This window comes from Lichenostomus cassidix, chromosome 14 (genome assembly GCF_008360975.1).
Source record: "Lichenostomus cassidix isolate B80296 chromosome 14, HeHo_3.0, whole genome shotgun sequence".
NCBI lineage: Eukaryota > Metazoa > Chordata > Aves > Passeriformes > Meliphagidae > Lichenostomus > Lichenostomus cassidix.
Window position 1 is genome coordinate 11,320,359 of NC_139495.1, and position 22,934 is coordinate 11,343,292.

The 22,934-nt window shown below is 39.9% G+C and overlaps 1 protein-coding gene across 7 annotated transcripts in view; it reads right to left on the bottom strand.

The window, feature by feature from the left end:
- LOC146430868 (uncharacterized) overlaps positions 1-22,934 on the bottom strand; it is a 537,765-nt gene that overhangs the window by 71,282 nt on the left and 443,549 nt on the right. For 4 of the 7 annotated variants that reach the window (XR_014855166.1, XR_014855165.1, XR_014855169.1 and 1 more), the window contains 3 exons: positions 17,757-17,997; positions 14,960-15,143; positions 12,512-12,705 (listed from right to left, as the gene is read on the bottom strand). The gene's annotated coding sequence lies outside the window, so the exon portion shown is untranslated. The remainder of the gene's footprint in view (positions 1-12,511; positions 12,706-14,959; positions 15,144-17,756; positions 17,998-22,934) is intronic. The other 3 variants (XR_014855167.1, XR_014855172.1, XR_014855168.1) reach the window with 2 other exon arrangements.

Sequence of the window (22,934 nt, forward strand, 5' to 3'; positions counted from 1 at the left end):
TAAGATGGATCAGAATGGTACAGCTTTTAATACACCACTGGATGTTACTATAGACTACCTAAGTTTATTAATTGAAGGACTCTAAGCCATTGACTAGTCTTTTATTAAGATATTTAGGAATAACTTATAAGCAATGTATAAAGGTATCCTTTTTACCACCTGCAATCAAACATTTGATGGATGAAGTGAGTCAAAAAAACCACGCCACAAAACAACCAAATCAAAAAGAAGCTGTACAGAAAGACAGAATAAAGGACAGGGTTTCTAACCCAGGCCTCTCCCCAGAATTACAGGTTCTCTTTAAAGATGGGTTAGATAAATATCTTTCATGAAAAGCTTAAATGTCTTGCTGATCCTGCCTTAGGATAGGGGAGGATTAGCCAACCCCCTCGAGGTTGCCTTTCATCAGAACTGTCTATAATGCTATGTTTGTAAAATGTTAGGGATTATCTTGGCAATAAGACTGTCTCCTGTTAGAACAAGACCTTAAAGAGATGAATTAATGACTCTGACTAATTGGATAATACAGCACAGGATGGATCACGTGTTGTATCGAGGTCGAGCTCTGGTCCTCCTTGGGCTGAGCAAGCTGGCACAGCCCAGCACTACAGCTGGCTCTCGGCTGCACAGATTGAAAAGCTGTGGCCAGCGCTGGTGTTTGGGAATTTGATTCTCCAAAGGTCATTTGCTAACATGATAAATGCTGCAGCGAGGATGGCTCTGCTGCCGGCCGGTGCTCGGAGCTCTGCTCAGAGATGAGAGCAGTGAATTCCTGCATGTGCGGGTCAGGAACATCAGCTGGGCTTGATGGGCTGTGACAGGGTGGGAGGTGACCTTGCCCCTTGCCTGCTCCTCTCATCATCTGCTCGTTGACACGGCAGCACTGAGTGCAGCCTGAGCAGGAAGCAGCTCTGAGCTGTGCCTGACTGCTCCCTCACTGACCACAGTGACCACAGGGATGCCTGGGCAGCCACAGCAAGAGAGCTCTGCTTTGTTGGCATTCCCTAGAACTGGTTTAAGCAGAGATCTCCAGGCCTGAGCTGGCCTCAGTGAGAGCCACAGCCTGGCTGCACCCCAGGATGTTCCCTGCCACACACAGGGAGAGGGCCATGTCGCTCTCATTCACCAAGGGTGCAATTAGCACCCCAATGACTGCAGGGCAGACTCTTCTTTCCAAGTTCAGTGCAAAACTCCCTTTTCCCTCTCCAAGTCCCAGCCTGGCCTTGAGCATCCTTGAACAATTCAATATATTTCCCAGTTAGTCACAGACAACACCACGGCGCTTAACTCATCACCTCAAGGTCCTTTCCTGAGCAAAGCAGTCTTTTTCTGCAAAGATATCCATTAACATTTGACAGACTGAGCCTTGTGGCAAATGTTCTGGCTAGACCTCAGCAGGTGATCAAAGTGCTCCTCTCTCCCAGTGCAGCTCTGCTGGCCTCACAAACACTTAGCTAAAGACCCCAAATAATCTTTGCTTCTGTGCCATTATTTCTCCTGTTTTCAATAAACCAGGGCCTCTGTGGGGCTTTTTGTTTCTTACAGGCACTTGATTGCATTTAGCCTTTTACCGCTTTAGTGAACTAATTTTCAATCAACTTAGAAATTAATTCCAAATGCAGGGTCCATAATTAAAAAGAAACAGTTAATCCTTTGTGACAATCTGAGTCCAAAATTATGCTTCTAAATTATTTGGACCATCATTTAGGGGGGAGGGAAAAATCTTTCTCCCAAGTCTGATTACATCAATGCTCTAAAGAAACATTTCTTCCTTAGGTCTCTGATTTCCCTGGTGGTTGTGATATAAACCCTGAACTTCTTAAATGTCACTTAATTTATATGATTTTTCTGTTTACCCTTTTAAAATGACAAGTTGTTCTCTAGTATTTATGTCTGTTTGAAAATTAGATATCATGGGCAATCCAGTGCTGCAGTTGCATTTCTGTTAGCTTAAGCTTAGTAAGCACTTACCATAAAAAGAGAAAATAAAAATATGCCTACTCTTACTTTTTCACTCTTTCCTTTTTTCCCTACAATGTCCACCAATGTTAAACAACCTACTCATTTGACTTTTTACAGTTTCATTCTTAACAGGGTAAGAAATTTAAACGGGTTGTTACTTTGCCTTTGGTGGGGGATTGAAGGAGTTATGGACCTGCTTTTAACTCTCCATTGCTGACAAGGGTTAATTAATTTCACTCCAGCACGTGGTCCCCACTGAACTCTCCTCCTGTGGCATCACCTTGCGGCGGCCAGTGGCTTGCAAACATTATAATCTTTTCAGAAGACCTTTTGACAGTAATGAAATTAAATTGACCTGTGTTGCATCTGGGCTCTGAATTAAGATGGCAAGATTTGTAGGCATCAGTTTGGACTGGAGAAGCATAGCCCAACTCCCCAGATCATGCTGAATTTAAAACAATCTCTTTTACACATAACAATTTTACAGTCTGTCCAAAAGGCCATCCCTCTTAACACAGGAAAGGCAAAACAAGTTTATCATGCTAAACAGGCACATGTGAATTACCTCTGTGTTTAAAACCTGTGTTTGTAGTTATTTTATATCAGTGAATAAACGTGAGCTAATCTTGAAATTAACCTACATGGCAAAATATTTTTTGAGAATTGTAGAGAATGCCCACATTCTGGTTGGGTCTGGGAAGGTATATCAGTCAGCAAGAGAATTTATTACAATAAAATGTAATAAGACCTTACTATTCTTACCTAAAGACAAAAGTCTTGTGTTACTGCAAGGTTTGTGTGCCTCTAATAACTTTTGAGACAAAGAAAGTATTTTTTCCAAGTTTATAGCATGGGGAAGGTCTCTGGGATAGGCATTCCCAAAGATTTGGTAAAGAAGGGACTAAAGTTAGTATCAGAAAGATCATGCGTGTGTTTCTGTCTTAGGGCAGTGATCACTGCTATCGAATCTCAGACTAAAAGAAAATGGGTTCTTCCCCATCTCTCCCTGCAATTTCAGTCTCAAACTAACAGAAATTCCCTCCAGTGTCAACCACTTAATTCTACCTGATTACCTGCCATATTAATATGATGATTTGCTCATTTGAACCCATTGATCTGTTGATTCAGTTTTAATTGCAACCTTGATTTGATCACTGTGTTGCTCCATTCTTAATTACCTCAGAGATACTACCTAAGATTGGCTCAGTTATATGCTGTTTTAATTTCATAGCTCCTTGCTTATTCTAAGTTTTTAATCCTGAAGTGGGACACCAGGCTGCAACACAGCTCACAAAAGCAAAGGAAAACTATTTGCAGGACACAGGTGATATTTCCAAAGGAGTAGCCAAGTCACCCTCACAACTCTGGAATCCATTGGAAGGCCCTTCTATTTCTTTTTTAAACAGGGAACTTAAAAGATCTGTCTGAATCTCCTCATCTTTGGGAATGTATTTGCAAATTAGATTTCCACTTTGAGATTCAAAGGTAATCTGAATTTTAGGCAAAGATTTCTGAGTTCCTTGAGCAGTAATCCCAAGACTATTGTTCCCTAAAATATAATACATAAATAAAAATTCACTTGATAGAATTTTTACTCATACTGACTTCTTACATGGCCTTCCCTTAACAGACAATTAAAATTTCTGCTGAGAGATGAAAAAAAAAGGAAATTAAGTTTGATAGGGGATATCCGTTGAATGAAAACCTTAAGGTCACTTTTTTTTTGTGTAGATGCATATGAAGAGCCAAAGCCCCCAAAGGGCCTAACAGGAGTCATAATTAACTTTCATTGTCTCAAAGCCCAGGGCAGAAAGAAATTGAACCAAGGGTAAGAAAAGAAAGGTCAGAGATAAAGCTTTGCACAAAATGTCACGCTACGCAGGAATGGCATGACTACATATTTGCCAGTTTCGTGAAAAGGCATAAATGCTCATTTTTCACCTGTTGAACATAAGGGGAAGGAGGAGAAGAATAGTGAAGAATAAAGCAATTGGAACAAAGGGCCTCTGAGAGATCAAGATGATACCCAGGGTGAATTTTTACCTGAGATACTAAAAACCAGGAGTAAGGTGAAACTTTAGAAGTTTGAGACTGATCAGCCTTCCATGAACACCAAGGTATAATGGGAACCACCAAGGAAGAATCTCTTACAAATTTTAAGGCAAGAGCTTCAGCATAGTTACTTATTTGTGCAGTTGTGGGAGGCCCAGGCAACACACACCTTCCTTTGCACTGCCTTCTGTGAATAATTCCATGCCCTGGTCTGCTGGAAAACCAAAGAAACTTGAGTATCTGAAGCAGTACTGACTAGTGTGTATCCATGTGGTGAAAAAATATTGGAAGAAACCAATATTTACTTGCTTTGCTAAAATTAACTGTGTGACTTTGCCTCAGTCATATCACTTGTCATCCAGGGTTGTCACAGACTGGACATTTCTTACGTCTTTGTCTCTCCCTCTCTTTCTTCTCCCATTTCTCTTTTTGTGGAACTTTTGGGTAACAAAACATTTCCTAAGTATAAATGTTTTTCTTGGTTAAACGGGTTAATATTTTGTAAATTCTAAGTAGTGCTATAATAAACGTTTTATATTGAATTTGGTGTTGTATTTTATTATTTGCCAAAGTTTCTTTAATTTTCTGTATTTTTGCCAGTAAACATCAGTGTGATTTTTCACCTCTCGAGAATATCTGGTGGGAATTGCTCCTTTGCCCTGAAACAGAGTAATGGGACCTTGAGTTTCATCCCTGCAAGTTAAGGATCTGGGGTGTAACAAGTGTCCAGGGCCATTATTGAACTACAGGAGGTGAGGGTGAGATCTGAGCTACCAGCAGCTTATTCAGAGGCATAACACAACATTTCTCAGCCTTTCTCAGTGGGACCTGCTTTTGCATGTTCCAAGATTCCCTCTGCCAGGTCTGTCTCTCACTCTGTACCTGCCTGGCATAATGGGGTCTCCAGGCACCGTGCTGCTAATAATAACTTCAAAGCACCTTTTTAAAGTTTAAGAGTTGAGCTTGAAAACAACTCCTACACATGACATCTTTTAAAGATAGCAGTCGGTGGACTAGAGAATATTGACAATTGCAGTACTCGGATAAGTAAACAAGTCTCTGTGGATTTGATAGCCCAATAAATATCCATTATTGCTTGTTGCCAGGCTCTGTGCCTGAAAATGAAAATGAGGATAGAACAGTTCTTAACGGCCGATAGCAAAAATAATCGAGTCTTATCTAAATCAAACTTTATTGGCCTGGATGAATTATTTTTGGCCTCCTGTAATCAAAGCTGAAAATTCACCTGTCAGGCACAGTATGGTAAAACTCATTAGAGCCTCACCATGTGCTGTTATGAAATTGCTCCATATGGCAGTGCATGATTGTTTATTTACTAGATTCAAATATAGGCAGGTTTCAGAAATATAAAAAAAAAAATATTATTTTCAAATTCCTTCAAGGCAAAAGTGTATATGCTGAAGTCCCAGACTTCTGTAATGGAAATATTTCACTTGTAGAAAGAATTTTGCCTCGTGCTGCAGTGAAGCTATTGATCAGGCAATTGGCAATCCTCAAGTGTGAGGACTCATTAAAGCAAAGGTATATGAATCATTTTTTAATGACATCTCTTTGCTTTCAGCAGCTTAGCATGTGTCCTGGTTTCAATGGATGCACTGTAATTTAGGCAAGCTGTCTACAGGCTTCAGCCATTACTCTTACCATATGTTTTCTTCAAAAATTACCATGCACTGGGGCCTGCTCGCTGCAGTCGTGGAGCGAGGTGCACTCTCTCTGCTGTATCAGCACGTTCACATGACTTGAAAAAGCAAGAGTAATGTGCTTATAAAAAGAAATTCCCAATTAGCAAGTTTAGTGCATGTATGTTAACTTGGATTAAATACATTCCAATTATGGGCAGCTCATTATTAAAACTACAGCCAGCTGTTTGCCAGAAATGGGAGATCTGGTAAACAAGTCTTTCCCTGTTTCCCTGTGAAAGAGCCCAGGTTATTTCACCTTCTTATTGGTTCCCAAACATGTACAACACTGCAGTACAAAAACTGCAGCTCTGCCGTCCCATGTACACTTTTCAAACAGAAAACTGACAGGAAGCGTGAGGAAATTAGTTAAAATACAAGGATAATCAGATTTTAAAGGCCAGAAGAGCTTGTAGGCTCAGGTACAATTTGGGAAACAGGCTGTTTCCAGCTCCCCCTACTAAGAAAACTGGGAAAAGAAATTGTATTGAAACAAGGAGGATGAATTTTGATGGTCTCAGGTCAAGTGGCTCATGTGCATGTCTTGGCTTTATCGTGCTAAACTGTTACACCATGCAGCTGCCCCTGTTTCTGGGGCCTTTCAGAATGGGCCCAGATGACAGAGAAACTGAAGCATTTGCCTTAAACCTTAAACATTAAACGCTTCAACGAGGGGACACAAAACCAAACAGAAAAAAGTGAAGGCCACAGGTTATGGTGAAGGCCACAGGTTATGTTTCCTGTCCCACCCTTAAACTCATTTCATCACCCCAAAAACCAAGGACCCTCTCTCCCTGTGTAGATGGAGGAGCTGTGGCTGCAGGGCAATGACTTCAAACCCCCATGATCACAAACAGCAGCAAATAACACTTGCTTTTGATGTCTGTGCTCACCCAAAGCCCAGCTAAACCCAGCCTTTAGTTTCTAGAAAGAGGATTTATTTTCAGCCCCACGCCTGCACAAAGAGCCCAGCCAGGGCTGCGCCAAGCTGAGCTGTGCCAAGAAACTGCTGCTGTCTGTTTGCAGGCCTTCTAGGTCTGTGATATTTCAATTATATTTCTGCAGTGCCAAAATCTAACAAAAGGAAGGGAGTAGGTGCAATTAAATAGAAAAAAACCCAGAAGATAAAAATTGCTTGTGTAGCATATTTCATTCAGATACTGCTTTTAGCAGACTCAGTGCCAGAGGACACACATGGCTAGCTGAGGTGGAGCCCTCAGCGTGACCTGCAACCATCACACCAGTCCAGAAGTTCCAGAAAAAAACAGGGAGGTTCTCCTTCACTATTTAAACACAGGGAAAAAAAAAAAAATTGTATTCCTGGGTCTCACCTTTAGGTGAATCCCTTTGTGGCTTCCTTGTCCCTACCCTTGAACTGAGAATAGCATTTAAAGAGGCATTTAGGATGTCAAGGGAACAGGTAGAAGCTGGATAGACCTCTGTACTGAAATTTTAGGGCAGAGAGAAGCAAGGGAATTTTTAAATCTTACATGAGGAGGAAGCAACTTCAGCTGTACCCAGGTGTCATCTTGGTCTGAGAAAAATACTCTTATTTCCAAAAGTAGATGGGTTAAACAGCATGTGGGTAAACCAGATGCAGAATCTGTCGTGAATTATGGAATAGCAATTCCTTGTGTTACTTGAACAAAATCCCCACAGGCAACCAACATTTTCCCAACCCAGCAAAAAACCCCAATCCAAGCTAGTGATAACTGCAATGGAAGATTCATCTGAAGGACACCTCTTTGTCTTGTATGAATCTCTCTATGTCATTAAGCAAAAAACACTTTGCAAAGCCAGAAGAGGATAATTAAGGACCTCAAGGAAATACCACTCATAAAATCATAGCACTTGGAGGCTTACAAAAAAGGAGAAAAGGACTTGTATCAAATATGGACAAAAGACAGAGCACTGGAGGGTTAGGGAAAGGACAGTCCTTCTGTAGGCAGTCACAAGCTTCCACACTGTCATTAGAAAATTCTGTTTAGTAGACAAAGAGTTTACTGGCTCAAGGGATATTGCTATAAAGGTTTTCAGCATTGTTTGTGCATAATCTACGTATAACATTCAACTTGGGAATGAGATATGATGTAGAAAATTGCCTTTGCAGTCCTTGAAGCCAATAATTTAGCTCTGCAACCTTAATTTATCAGGGAAAAAGGAAGGTAGTTGGAACATGAATTTGGATCACCGTCAGATTTAGGAATGAAAGTAATTAATGCTTCTGTGAAACTCCCCTGATAGTTATTTTTGGATTCAAAATCTTTAAAGAAAAGTTTTAATTTAGGGGCAGAAGCTCATTATATTCTCAAAAGAATTCTGCTGTACTAAATCATTCTGTCTCCAATTCAGAGCCCCACATTCCCTCTGTACATACAGCTCCTTCACTGATAAAGCAGCAAATTATTTCCCACCTGAGCTACTGAAGCTCTGATTGGCTCTCTGAGTTGTTCCAAATTGGGGCTGCTTGCTCTCAAATTCCAGGCTCTTACTATTACCATGGACTGATGGTGGCCAAAGTCTTTCTTTTCACTTTAGTTCAGTATTTTCTGCTGGCTGCCACACCCCCATCTTCAAATTTCCTTACAAATTTCTGAGCGGCTACCTTGGAAACTACTGCTCTCTTTGACTCCCCAAACCACTGCTAAATGTTGTTTCCCACTGTAGTACTCCCAAGATATCGTGGGGTTGTTAAAAAAACTACTGAGGTGACAACTTCATGTGATTGACAGCTGTGAATTTCAGCTCTCTGGTTTCCCCATCTCCCCTCTTCATCGGTTTGTAATTTTATCTGACATTTCTCAGTTGTGGATTGTATGCACCATATTTGGTGCTATTATGTTATATTAGTAATAAAGGACAATGGAATTGTACTCCCATGGAAGGTACAGTGAAGGACTTCAGTGACTTTTAGGCTGTGGATTTGTTATTTTATTTTAACCTGTTCTTTAATGCCCTCTGTGACCAACTCCCTGCTGATACCAACCAGGCAGAAATTAATATTTAATCCTACTCCAAATTCCTGAATCCTTCAGCTCTGTTAGCTCTGTCGAGTCTTCATTTGCACTTAGAGCTACAGTTCCAGGGATCAGCACAGCCAAAGCCACTGGAAAGGTTCTGGTTGGCTACAAGTGCCACTGAAACAGGGACTTGGACACCTAAACAGAGCAGTGAGTTTAGCAAAGGTTTCATCTATTTACTTATTCCCCCTTATACAAAAATCACCTTTCATCTTTGGTTATTTACATTCTCCAAAGCAAGTCCTTATGACAGACAGCTGCAAACAAAACCCAAAGGTTTTGGAGCTGAAAAGCAAGCAGCTGTGCTCTGCCACTTCTATTGGCATGGGGATGCATTTTCAGATTCTCAGTCAAGCCTACAAGTGCTGCTCAAGGTTCACACAGGGATAAATGCATTTTGAAAACTTCCAAAAGGCCAGCACAAACACTGGGGCCTTATCCTTGCTGTTAAGCCAAGGGGACTATTTATGTGAACAAATTTAAGCACTGAGCAAGCTTTCACAGGTTTGTGCACTGATATTATAATCACACACATGAGCAGAATCGGTAATTGTCCTAATTCCTTGGCTATTTTAGTAAGAACAATGGAAGGAAAATCATATGCATACTTCAGTATTAGCTTAGTCTCTCTCCTGCTGCCACTGATAGCTCTTTTGAATTGGAAATGGTAGCCAGTGTTAGCTGAAAAGGATGGCCACACCATTCTCATTGTTAGCCCTTGAAGGATGTATAACTTCAAAAAAATCCTATCTCTAAGATTTGGGTTTTGAAAAATGTCTCTCTTGGAGAAGTGCCACTATGCATTTCATTTTGCCTTTTTTTAAAGTAAGATTTTCCACCCCTGTTTTAATAGGCTGTTATAGCCTTTAACATGGCATGAAATTAAATGCCTCCATTGGGGATCCATAACTTATCATAACAATAGTATTTCTAGCACTTGTTGGAACTATGAGCAAAGTTAGGAGGTGGTATAATAATAAGTGTACCTTTTTAAAGGACTACAGAATTGTCACTGTACATTACTGAGCTCCCATAGTTAACCCATGAATTAAAAGCATATAAACGTGATAATAGCTGAATTTCTAAAGACATGACTGACACTTGGTGAGATTATCACTTAGCTGGAATTAACCTGTGATCCGCTGGGAACTGTAAACCCCACAAAAATGTGGAACACATTAATTTGATAACTGACCCTGCTTGAAGCAGGAGGTTGGACTAGCTGACCTCCTGAGGTTCCTTCCAACCCAAATTATCCTATGATTCTAATCACGTCTACTAATTTTTGCTAGGTACCTGTAATGATACATATATTAAGTATGTAGCAAGAAGAGATCACTTTCTCCTTGCTTGCATAACATTACAGAATCTCCAGTGTAAAGTTAATTAAAAATTGAAGACCAAATTATGCCAGATGTAAATGGCCTTTTAAGTGAAGGGAACTGATATGTGCACCCCTCTCTGGCACTGAAGAGATGCACATTGTCTAATTTATAGAGGAGCCAAGCATTTACAGCCTCCAATCAAATTTCTTTTCTTTCAAGAAAGGAGGGAAGCTCTTCAACCAAGCAATCTGCATCTCCCAAGGAAACTTCTTGAAGAGTATTCACACAATGACTAGAATTTGACAGAGACAAAATCTGCCAAGCTATATATTTAAGTAAGGTCTTTGCAGCAGTGAGACTAGTTAAAAAAGCAAAATTATGGACCATGATAATTTAGTTAGATTCTGAAAGGGAACAGAACCATCACACAGAGAACTTCCACCAGCCTTTAAGTATCCTAAAGAGAACAGGATTTATTTTGATACAAATCTCAAATTAAAAGACAGGATTTTAGGATAGCCATGAGAGAGGTCAAAAATCTTCCTAAAAAGTCTAGGGCAAATCCATTTTCATTACAGGGAAGCCTGAATGCTCATTAATTAGCCTTGCCAAAGACCTACCAAGGCAACTGGAAAGAAACATTCATTTTCTTGATGTAAAATATAAAGCTATGTTCAAAGGAGTTTTTCTGCAGTGGTGGAAATTTGGATCAGCAGCAGCGAGTTAATCTGGGTCTGTCCACATTGGAACACTGGAATTCTGAACATACAGACAGTTTGAGACTACAGCTCAAAAAGATGTTACTCTGGGGTATGGACACTCCTATCGATGGTTGAAGAAACAAGAATTGGAAATCACATCTAGAATATTGGCACAGCCAGCTGTGATGGAAATCTGGTTTGGTATCACATTAGAGTAGCATAAGGAAGGTGAAAAACCCCACCATTTCCACAACATACAGGCCTCCCTCCAATATAGTGCCTGGAGGTTTCAGGACATCTAAGGATTTGTCCATCACCAGGCACAACTGATGGCTCCATGAAATGATAGCTAGTACTTGTCAGGATGAAAAATAAGTAAGGAGAAATAGTGAAATATTAATGTACACCCTGTTTAATTAAATGACAATATCATTTTCTTGTAATCTTTCTCTAACTCTGCTGGAAGAGTACAGTGTTGACATGATAATTTTATAAACTTCCTTGACAGTTCATGTTAAACCATCCTTCATTACCACAGATTGATAATTGGCACTTACAAAGGAAATGAAATGTCTGAGAAATTCATTAAACATGCCAAATATCTGAAGAGACCCAGTGCAATGGCAAAGGTATCTAAACCTCTGTGTAAGCAGCTAAAGAGCTGTTTAGTTTATAAATTCTCAAAAAAAAAAAAAAAAAAAAGGGAAAAGTCATGACTTCCTATTATATTTTTAATGCAGTGGAAGTGAAGCAGTTACTTTGAGACAGATTCAAGTCTTCCTTCCATCAGGTGATTTTGGCAGCAATTTCAATTAAATCAATAAAATTATAGTGTTTGGCTTTAGGTCTGCTCTCCCCTCCTTTCACCTTCCTCCAGGAAATAGAAAAAGGAGATAAACTCTTACTTCTGCAGATATCCCCTTAATAATCTATTACATCAGGATCTTGCCAGAAAGCTGTATTTGGCTGTTTCCAAGTGATCTATTTTCACTGTATTGGTCATTTCATCCCTCACAGTCTGTGCAGACCCATCCAAAAAACTGCAGACACCTCTCTCTTTCATGTACTTTGGCATTTAAATTCCCTCTGGCTGCTCTATCTGTGCAGTTTCAACTGCTTGAAAAAGCAAGAACATTGTTTAATTACAGAAAGTTGCTAACTATCAGAGGAAAGGAAGTTCTTGAGGATGTGCCAAATATCTTAGCCTATCCCTCAACCCAGGCCAGGCTCAGGAAAAAGTAAGAAGAAACTAATAAGGAGTAAAATGCCCTTTGTCAAAATTACTCTTGCTTGGCTTTTCACTGCTTAATGGAGAGTGAAAAATACTTATAAAAATTATGCTTTTTGCTAGCCACACAGAATCACAATAATTTCCCAAAGCCAGACATCATGGACAGAAGGCAGAGACAGCTGAGCATCAGAGCTGCCAGCTCCATTTGAACATTCCTGACCACAGAAACCCCTGTGAGTGGATCACCCCCTGATATTAACTGGCCTCAAAAATACACTGAAATTCTGGACACAGAAGTGGACAAGGCACGAGACAAAGTTGTCAACTGTCTGATACTTTTGCTCACATTACAATCATTTATAATAATGAGAAATAACAGTTCAATCACAGCTACTCAAACTAGCAAAACCACCATCTACCTTTACATGAAAACGAAATGGCAGAACCAGATCCTTTTCAACTTTAATATGACTGAAATCTTCAGTTTCTCTAAAATTATTTGATAAATTAATTATCTTACCTATAAAGGAACATTTTATGAAGCTCACTTGTTTCTTTTGATTGAAGCTGGATATTTGGTGTATCAAACAATTCAGTGATGAATCAGAGGTGAATTTCTGCTGACACTTCTATGCTCCACATCTCAGAAGCTTCATATTGTGGACAAGTTGTTGGACCTTCAGCACAATTGACTTTAAAATGGCATTTTGCCCTCTGAAAGCAAAATAGAAAAAAACTTTTCCGTATTTCTCAATGTAGTTAATTATTTTCCAAAACTGTTTAATTTATCTAATGAAGCAGAGAAGGACATTAAACCTATTACTAAGGTGCATTATAGGATGAGAGCTTGATTGAATTTTTTTTAAGATTATATAAGTAAACATTTGAAAGTATAGGTAAAAGGAAAAACAGTGTGCTTGGTATAGATGACAAAAAAATTCTGCCATGATTGTCTTTCCCTCTAATTAACCATCAGCCCTTCTCACTGACAACAGGGATGTGAGATACAAAACACACCCCTCAGAGCATTGGCCCAACTTCACAGATTTTGAAAGTTCTCATAAAAAACTTTGTTAGCTCAGGCCTCCATGTTTATGAGACAATAATCACAAGGCTTTGCTCAGAACTGTGGTGCATGGATGTGTTCTGGGGGTCTGAAAATGGTGAGCACAACCCTGCTGAGGGATGGCAGCCACCCCCATGCCCAGCTCTCACTGCATCCATTTCTTCTCAGCACCAGGAAAATCTGCTGGGAAAAAGTGGCAGCTGCAGAGAAGACCCGAGAAAGGCACTGTGAATTTATATTTTAAGGTGTTCTAGGACCTTGTAAAACCACAGAATATATTATTTCCATATTTCAGCTCTGACCTTACCATAAAACTTTTGCTCTATGAATAATCCCATTTCATTATTGCAAGGTTGCATTTCTGAAGGTTGGTTGTAAATTATATCTATAAATAATTTTGCAAGTTACTGTTTGCAAGTTACTTGTTAGTTTTATCTTTAGGAAGGCCTGTCCTTAGACCACCTCAATTCTGGTCCCTCACCTTTGCTGTTAAGTCCAAAATACAAAAAATATAGCCATGGCTACTTGAGTTTGTATCCATGCTGTGAATTACCATTTAAATTTCTTACCTCATGACAAACTTGCCCAGACAAACTGAACCATTAAGCTACTGCTCTGGACATCATATTTTTACTCCAATCTTTTTTTCTCATAGTGTGTTCTCTGACCATCAAAGGCTCAAAGGAAAAGTTGGGGGTAGGTCAGATAAGCGGATTTTAATTTTTTGTCATCCCATAAAAAGATCTAATCAACGCCTTTGTGACTTGTCCAAATTCCATGGAAATCCATATCAAGACTCACATTGACTTGACAGAGTATGTTTGCCAGGCCTTTAATGTTTCTAAAGCAAAATTTAATAGGATGCCTAATTAAAGACTTAATTAATGCCTGGATGATGTTTTCTGAAAAAGAAGTGAAATTAATGCTCGTGGTATTCACAATTCTCCACACCAGCCTACTGATTCTATGCTGATTAAAATCTCCTGAATGTATTATATATTTAGAATTACAGAAATCAATATATTTTTAAAAAACAGAGCTTACTCATTTAAGAGGAAAAAGAAGAGGATTCACCTCCTTTCTCTACCTTGTAGTTGCTAAGAGCTTACTAAAGCCCAGAGAAATTTATGTTTTTATTTACAAAAGGCTGCATGCTATCAAGGATGCAGAGTTCTCTCTTTTTTTTGACCCTGGTAATAAAGCTGATGTTTTTTTCCTTGCTGTAGCCTGAAACAAAATAGCTGATTCTCAGGTGGAAAAATAATTAGTAACATGGGAAGTTGAATGAATTTTGAGGTATTGAGGAAAATGTAGTTTGAACTGTCAGGTTTACTCACTTACCCACAGGATCTACAAAGCAGCCAAGAAATAAAACCCTCTTAGAACTTAAAGCTTTCATCAACCTATTCCCTCTGGCTGATTTTTTTCCCCAAACCTCTCTTTTCCCAGTGGTTCCTATTAGAAACACAAATAGTTTGCCTCTCTGCATAGTGACAAATGTCATACTCACTTCTTTTAAAAATACTATTAAATTATTATGATCTTTTTAATATGAGCACAGAAAGACTACCCAACTCAGACAGCCAAACACACTTCAGAGGAGCATTTTCACTGCCTGGATTTTAAAAGGAAATGGGAGGGATCAGTAGTGGAGGTATTACTGTTTATAAGGCTGAGGGGAGTTGCTCTCTGTTTGGCACAACCACTAAAATCAGCAGGAATAGATCTCTATGGATTGGCACAGAGGATCCTTATGGGCTCTCCCACACTCCACTGTGAAAAAGATTGTGAAAAAATTATGGCTAGGATTTGATTCTTTGCATTACAATCAAAAAAGAATGAGGAAAATCAGTGCCCAGTGTCTCAGCAGGTCACTGAGCCTTTTCTTGTGATGTTTTGTACCTTTTGTTCATGGTTTTTCTGTATTCTCTTCAAAGTCACACCCCCAGGTGTATCAACAACAATTATCAAGCAGGGGAAGCTGGTGCTGCATGCCTGGTCTGAGGTGTGCTGTCAAAGGCATCTCAGGAACTTCTTGGGAAGCCTTGAGGGACCAGAAGGCCACAATGGATGGCTACAAACTCTTCTGTGAAGATAGGAAGGGAAGAAGAGGAGGTCAAGTTGCACATTGTGTAACAGCAAAATCTGAATTCATGGAGGTGAGCTGAGACTCCAAAAGGTCCATTAAGGCCTTTGGATCAAGACTATTGGGGTCATCACCAATGTGTATGTTTGGTGTTTGTTACTGATCCCCTAATCAGGACAGCAAGGCTGATGAAACCTTTCTTTGGCTGCTGAAGGAACTCTTGGACCAACAGAACCCTCAGAAATGGTTATATGGATGTGGAAAGCCTTCATTGTCACTGCCCAGTTTCTGAGAAGTAAAGAAATCTAAAGCAGCAAGTTCCAAAAAGTGGAAGTCTACAGGAGGGATGAGAAGGAAACTTGTCATGAAGAGATTGCAGATAGAATCCTTACCAGAAAAATGTTGGGAAAGTAATTACAGAGAGATCCAGGTCTTGGCAGATAGCAGAACAGTTAAAGGAAATTCATGAGGGAATTTCTTGGCACTGTAATAAGCATCATTTCTTTTCATGGCACCATGAAAAGTGGAAAGTGTAAATGACATTCCCTAATTCCCTTACTTCTATACTGAAAGACATTGTTAGGGCATGGAAAGCATCAAGGCAAACCAGCAGTGATCCAGAGTGCAAACTCCATCTTGGGCATGGAGGAGAAAGGGGGAAACACATTTAAGAACAAACTTATTCAAAAGCTATTTAAACAGCCAATCACTGTTAAATTGTGTAGAGGAGGCAATGTGCCCTGGAGGGAGTGCAAACCAGAAGATTGACTTCTTCAAATTCCCAGCTGTGGTGGAGCAATCAAATAGTCCAATGCCAGCTTTCCCCTCAGAGATGAGACAACCTGGGGCCATACGACCTCAACCTTTGATACACACAAGGAAAATTTAATGAGAGATTTGCTATAGCAATTGGTGCCTGGAAGTGATAAATTGCAAGCTTTGCTGACCCCTCGCGAAGGGGAAGTTTCAAACTTTCATCAGCAAAATTGAGCATGGAAACTGAGACATGCAGGGAAAGGAAAACTGACTCTGACTAGAAACACAGTCATTAATAAAAGCAGCTGAATTCCACATTCTTGCTAGCTGAAAGTGAGATGGCAATGGAGGAACTCAAAATGTACCATAAGAGTATCAACACACAACCGAGATGACATCCTTGGCTGGGAAAATCGATTTGCTTCCCCCCAAACCAACACTGCTTGAGAAATGTGCTCTGATGACTTAGTCAGTGCTAAATTCAGGTAGAACTGAGAGGACCCAAATGTTCACAATCACAAGAAAATAAATTAGATTAAACTCTCCCAAGCTGTCACAGCTTCTAAAAAGACTTACTCTGGATTTTGGCTACAGCATAAAGCACAGGCACAGCACAAAACAGAAAGCTTATCTTTAAGAGCTTGTATCTTTGTAATTGCCAGAATGTTAACTGTAGGAGATTGCAGCTCTGAAAACAAGTCAGTTAATATTTCCAAGTGCCAAAGATTTTACCCAGATTTCTGACGCCATATCTCATGCAGTTAATAAGTTTCATGCTGATTATTAAACTGAACAATACAGAATATCATGCTGTTGGCAAAAAAACCCATTATCATTAATAAGATTAGAAATTTGCTTCTCAAATGGAAGAAACAGCTCTAAGCAATTGATCTGTGCCTCCAGAAGACTAATAATGTGAAAAATCAAGTGATTCGTCCCATCAGCCTCTGTCCCAGCTCCTATTCTAGCAGCAAAAGAACATTTCTGACAATTAAAAAATCTCTACAGAGGCAGCAAATGTTAACTTTTCGAAGCTTTTTGCTAGATCAGAACATGACATCTGAAACGTTGTCCCTTACAGCCGTCATCATTGACAGCTTCAGAGCAGAAAGGAACAGAGAGGCAAACCCAATGATTTTGGGGGTTCTGCTGGAGGCAGAGTTTTTCTAAACAAGCTGAGTCTGTGCGTGCCAAGAGCTGAGCCTCTCTGGAATGTCAAGTTCGGTACCTGAAGGCAGAGACACCCAAAGTCACTAGCAAAGCTTAAAAAGCGTAGGCATAATTCCCAACTCCCACACAATCTCTCTCTCCCTCTCAAAAAAGCCCACACTGGCAAATTGAGAATAAATCACTCCTCGCAGAAAGTCTTAAATGACAGGATTTGGCTGCAGTGCCTACAATTCTTCACTGAAATGTTACATCATGTCACTTTTTATTGTCCTGTGTGCATGCAAATGTGTACAAGATTAGTGCTGCTGCTGCAGATGAGGAGATGAACAACTGCTCTTCCTAAGCTTGAATCCCTAAAAAAAATCATTGATATAATGAAATCTAATTAAGAACAAGCTTAGTGTATTTTTTTTTTTTTATTTTAGGGAAAGGAGAAGAAGCAGAACTCAGAAAAATCGTGCCCCAAAAGAGAAAACACCTAGAAAAATAATCCTTTTTCAGTGTCATTGTAGCAACAAAGTTTACAAAGGGAAAACATATCAGTAGCACAATGTTTTAAAAGATCTCACAGTAAAATCCAGAAACAAAAACCTAGAGGAAAAGCAGATTTAAGGGTTCTGAGTACTCTCTCAAACCGAGACGAGCAGGGTTAACAATCAATACTCTCTAGGCATGTTAAAGCCTCACCTTCTAGCTATAAAAAAATCCAATGGTGACTCCTATATTTGTATGTGAAATTTTGACAGCAGAGCAGATATATCTTCATCAGCACTTTGTGTCTTCCTGCCCCCTCACTTCAGTTCTTATTGTCATTTTGCAATATATTAATGATCCAAATCATCAAGTGATTCCAGTTAGGCTGCAAGAGGTTCTCTGAAGTAGGCAGCACTTCTTATAATGATAGATTGCAGGAATAATGGCCTCTTTACTGAAAGCAAAACATCAGAAAACTGGCTTCAAAATGGCAGAAGAGGAGGGACTGAAGATAGCAAGTGCTTCTTTAGCAAAAAGGGAAATCAGCTGTTTGAGAAGGAAGCATCATTTTATACTCATTTTTGCAAGGCTACCTGGGTATTAAAGATGCTCATGCAGGCCTTAAACATTGGACACCTAGGAATGTAAAGTGTTAAGGAAAGATTATTTAGCAAGAGATGGACCTAAATGATCTTAAAACTCAAGTCTTACAGTTTTTCTGTATACCAGAAATATATATGGTATTTTCCTTCCATTGTGACTCCCAAACATAAACACAGAAACTTTTAATTCTGGGGACTGTAGAAGCCACAGAAAATTGTACAGGTAGTGAGGTGATTTCTTGAGTATGAAATCTCAAGAACCACCTGAGCAACCACCTGTGTCTGTGAGGCTGTCAATGGAAAAAGTCTTCCCCACTGGAGGGGTCAATCCTGCCCAGCTCAGGACAGCTGGCAGTGAGGAGCTCTGTCAGTGACACCCTCACACTGCCCAAAGTGCTCCAGTGGCACTGCCACTCGCCAGCTTTTCCCAGAAAACACCACTGCTGTTGCTGGTTTGAGTTCTAACCATGCAAATGCCACATGGTTGTACTGTGGTGCCTTAAAGCCAAAGGTGTCTGGAGCTGGAAAATGAAAATTCATAGTGCACCTGACCTCCCAGGGCTGCACACACATCACTGGCAGGAGAACACAAGAAATTGCAAGAAACATTGAGGTTGTGGTGGTTTTGAGCTCTGCTCTGATCCAAGTGCAGGACTAAGCTAACAGGGAGGTCAATCCACACCTCTTTGGTGAGATCCATCAAATTCAAAAGTATTAGAAGCAATCTGGGTCTGGCACATCTTAAACAGTTTGAAACTGGAAGTGTTAAATAAAAATAGCATCGTTCACAGGTCGATTAAAACAAACAGTACTTTTCTCCCTTCCTCTCCCATTCTCCCTCCATTTTATTTCCTTGCTGCAGAACTGACCAAATCTCATCCCTTTCAACTGCCCTGAAAAGCTCTTTAATTGCTTTCTGCTACTGCAATTAGTAAATGCAACACGGTGGCCATTATTATATTTCCAGGTGCTCTACAGATTTTCTGGCAATAACCTAGACTGATGAAAACCATGAATGCACAAACAATCTGTAAAGTTTAATGCTTCCATTAGTTTGGCTATCTGAGTTAGAAAAATAGCATTAATATGGATAAATCCTTCAACTTCCCCCATTAATAGCTGGTCTTAATTCACAGGTGCCTTTTTAATCTCTCCTGAATTCCTCTAGAACCTAATGAATACATGTAATAATAACAGCAATTCAGAATTTAATCCTGATTCTAGTCTGTCTTAAATTAGACCTTAGTCATTAGGAGATTACAGGATAGTGAATGATAGTTAATCAATGTGTTTAATTTGGCCCCATTATTTATTTGATACAGTTTCTCACATAGTGGTTATAAATCTTTTTCCCCCTCAGGCTTGGCCACCAGAAGCAATCCTGAAATATTGAGCGAAAAAATATTAGATTTGATGATCCTCTTAAGTGCAGGTTAAACTATAATTAATCTCCCTGCGTGTGCTCAGACCTTTCAGACCAATGCATATATGCACATATGTAATTCATACATAGCCAAACACTTCAGGTAAGATATATTGTGATTTATTTTTGTGTCTCTGTTAACTCTTAGCACTATCAGTCAAGATTTCCCAGCACTCACCATAGCATTAGCCCTAAGCATCGGGAAATCACATTTCTTGGTGCCAAGGGTTTAAAAAGATTCTAATTCAGCTATTAAACTGGAGGAAGCCTGTGCCAGCCCCACAGCACATTCACCCATTAATTCTGTCCCCTGGAAAAAACGAGTACCTCTTGCACCAGGCTGATAAAATGAGGAAACACTCTGATTATGTCTGCGGCGGCTATTCTTGACCCAACCAACGGTGACAGTCATCAAACCGCGGCACCTAGAGCGCTGCAAGCTGTGTGAGCAACCCAGGACATCATTAATTCTAAACACCAGAGCTCTCCTCCAGATACTGGAGTTCAGAGAAGCTTAAAAACAAATCCCTTCGGTGGGTGGAAATTCTGTGTGCTGCTCATAATCACTTCACTGACAGCATTTGGAAGTTATTTCTCTGGCTGGACAGGTCAAATACGAGAAGCAAAGTGCTAGTGTCTTTCACTGGATTGCTCAAAATTGGACCTCAGATTCAATTAATAATGTTAGATGGACAGAGATCAAACGGATTGAGAAGCTAGCTGGCTTTTAAGGGGTTTTTTATCACTTTTAGCACAACAGGATGGAGGAAACAAAGTAGCTATGAATGCTGCAGACTGGGTGAGTTGTCCAGCCAGGATCTGAAAATACTTGTTCAGTACAGGAAAAATATAGGGCAAAACCCCACAGTATTAAAAGAACCCATGCAACTTAATCCTATAAAGCCTTTGGGGAGACACTAACTATTCAGAGGGGTCTTTGGACCTGAATTTTGGGACATTTCTCCATGAGATAGGATCAAGGAGGTGTCCCATGGGCTTAATGTAAATTAAATTTCCATCGTAGCTTAATGAAGATCTTGTTCCCTCAAAGAGCTGCTGTACCTCATGCAGGTGTGTGCACAGTGTGAGTTAAGCTTAGCTGGAAAATGACAGCTTCCAACATTGTCATGAGGCTGCAAAAGACACTGAGTCTGGGAGGTACATTGCTAGCATCAGGGGCAGGAGAACACAGGAGGAGAAGCAGCCCAAAGCCAGTAGCTTTATTCTCATTTGTGTCAGAGAGACAAGGATTTGGCTGTACCCTTATGACACAGTTGATACCAAAGCCTTCCCCTGAGGAATAGATTGGGTTTGGCATATTTTTATTATCTCTTCTTATGTAGATTCATTATGACTATTTCCATTGTCAGGTCTAATCATACACCCAAAGCATTCAGAAGATGGGAGATCTCTGGTTAGTCCTCCTAGAAGCCAAAAGCATTTTGGAAACAAAACATATCTTGTCATGTGCTAACCTAAAAATCCTCATTTGTGCCTCTCTGCTCATCTGCAAAAAACCCCAGAAAACCACAAACCAAACCCAGGCAGTCACACATGTATCTTTCCATGGATGTGAGTAAATCTGGATAAATTGTATCTCAGAAAGCATTTATGTTACGGAAAAAATGCCATGGAAGTGCACTACATACTCTTCTCCCTTCTAGAGGCAAATGTGCCAAAAGCCAGTGGCCGAGTCCTGCATAGAGGAAGGCCACAAAATCTTTATGAGTAATTTCACATCTTCATCTTCCCTTTCAGGCATAAAGAAAGTAAGCAGATCTTCAGCAGAGCTCAGGGTACTTATTTGACAGACTGTCCTGAAATGCTGGTAATAAATATGAGCTAAACAGCATTAAGCTCCCACAGTAACATTTCAGTCCATTCAAGGCCTACTGGGTACCCCACAAGTTTCATCTCTGACTTTTTATTTCAATAAATACATTCTGAACTCTTTCAGAAATTTGGCTGATTGGGATTGGAATAGAATCAACAATTCAGTACAGAAACGTCTTAGTCAGACAAATGCTTTGAAAAATTGCAACCAATAATCATTGTTGCCGTCCCTTTAGCAAATATTTTGGGGCACTGCCTTCCAGTAGCAAGTATTGTAGTTTTGGATAGTCTTGAAATGCTATTCAGATTTTTGTTGATTTTTCAAAATGGAAGAACTTCTGTTGGCTTAGCAATATAATTTCATGCTGTGTTATTGTCACAATTTCTGCATTCTTATTTATTTGTCCACAGCAGCCGAGCTAAGAAATTTTTGCTTGCTCACTCTCCTTTTAAGAAATTTTACTAGTTAATAAATAAGGCTTAGCCTTGTTGCAGGGGTCTGTCCCTCAATAGTTACTATTCTCTTTCTGACTCAAAGACCAGCTGCAATGAAAACAATGCCCTCTCGTTCCTCCCAGCACTTAAAAAGGTTTATAGATCTCCAGCCTCCTACAACTCAGCAGAAAACTGCTCGCACTTGACAGTCTTCAGAAATCAGCATTGTTTCCACCCTCACTAAAGCTGTCAGGCACACAAGGTCAGGAAATGAGCAGAGCTGATGTCACCTGAATCATTACTACCTCTGCTCAGACCTCTCACCACACTCCTCTCTTCCCGAGAAAGCTGCTATACCCAAGAGGAAAGACTTTGAAGTCTTTTAAAAGTGTCATAAAATAGTTTCTGGGAACTGTTTGGAGAACTACAAAGAACCCTTCAAATTCGTAAACTCATGAATACTTTCTTGCCAGAGTTGTCAAACTGCAGTTGTGTTTTGCAGGGGGCTCATGAATATGAGCACCTCTGCAGTGGCCTCTAATAGGTGTTTTTATTTTTCTGGAGATGATTCTACAAGGACAGCAATAATGAATTTTTCAAAACTATCTAGACTCTGCCTACTAGTCGTGCTAATTAAAAATCCCCGTGTAAGTCTGCAAGACAGCTCAGAGGAAACAGTTTGCTCTCAGAATAACATGGTATGTGCTCCTAAAAACAATGTCCCTAGGAAAAGAGGAAGATTAATTCCATCATATGCCTTGAGACAGAAACATTGTTTCTGTTCTGTTTTAAAAATCATAGAAGCTGTGCATGACAGAGTACAAGCAAAAGGCTTTTTAGTGAGGTGCTTTCTCTAATGCCTGTAGGTGCTTGAGATGACCACATGGACAGTAATCGTAGTTCCAAGACAATCAGGCAGTTCTAATTAAACAAGACTTTGCCAAATCAAATCCCTATTGATTAAAATTCTCCCTTCGTCCAACAGGAGTTTTTTGAGCTGATTTCAGCTGGGATAAGTTTAGAAACCCCATGTATTTTCTTTGGTCAGCTACAGTCCTCCCCTCCCCACTCTGAGCAGACCACTTTATAATGCAGCAT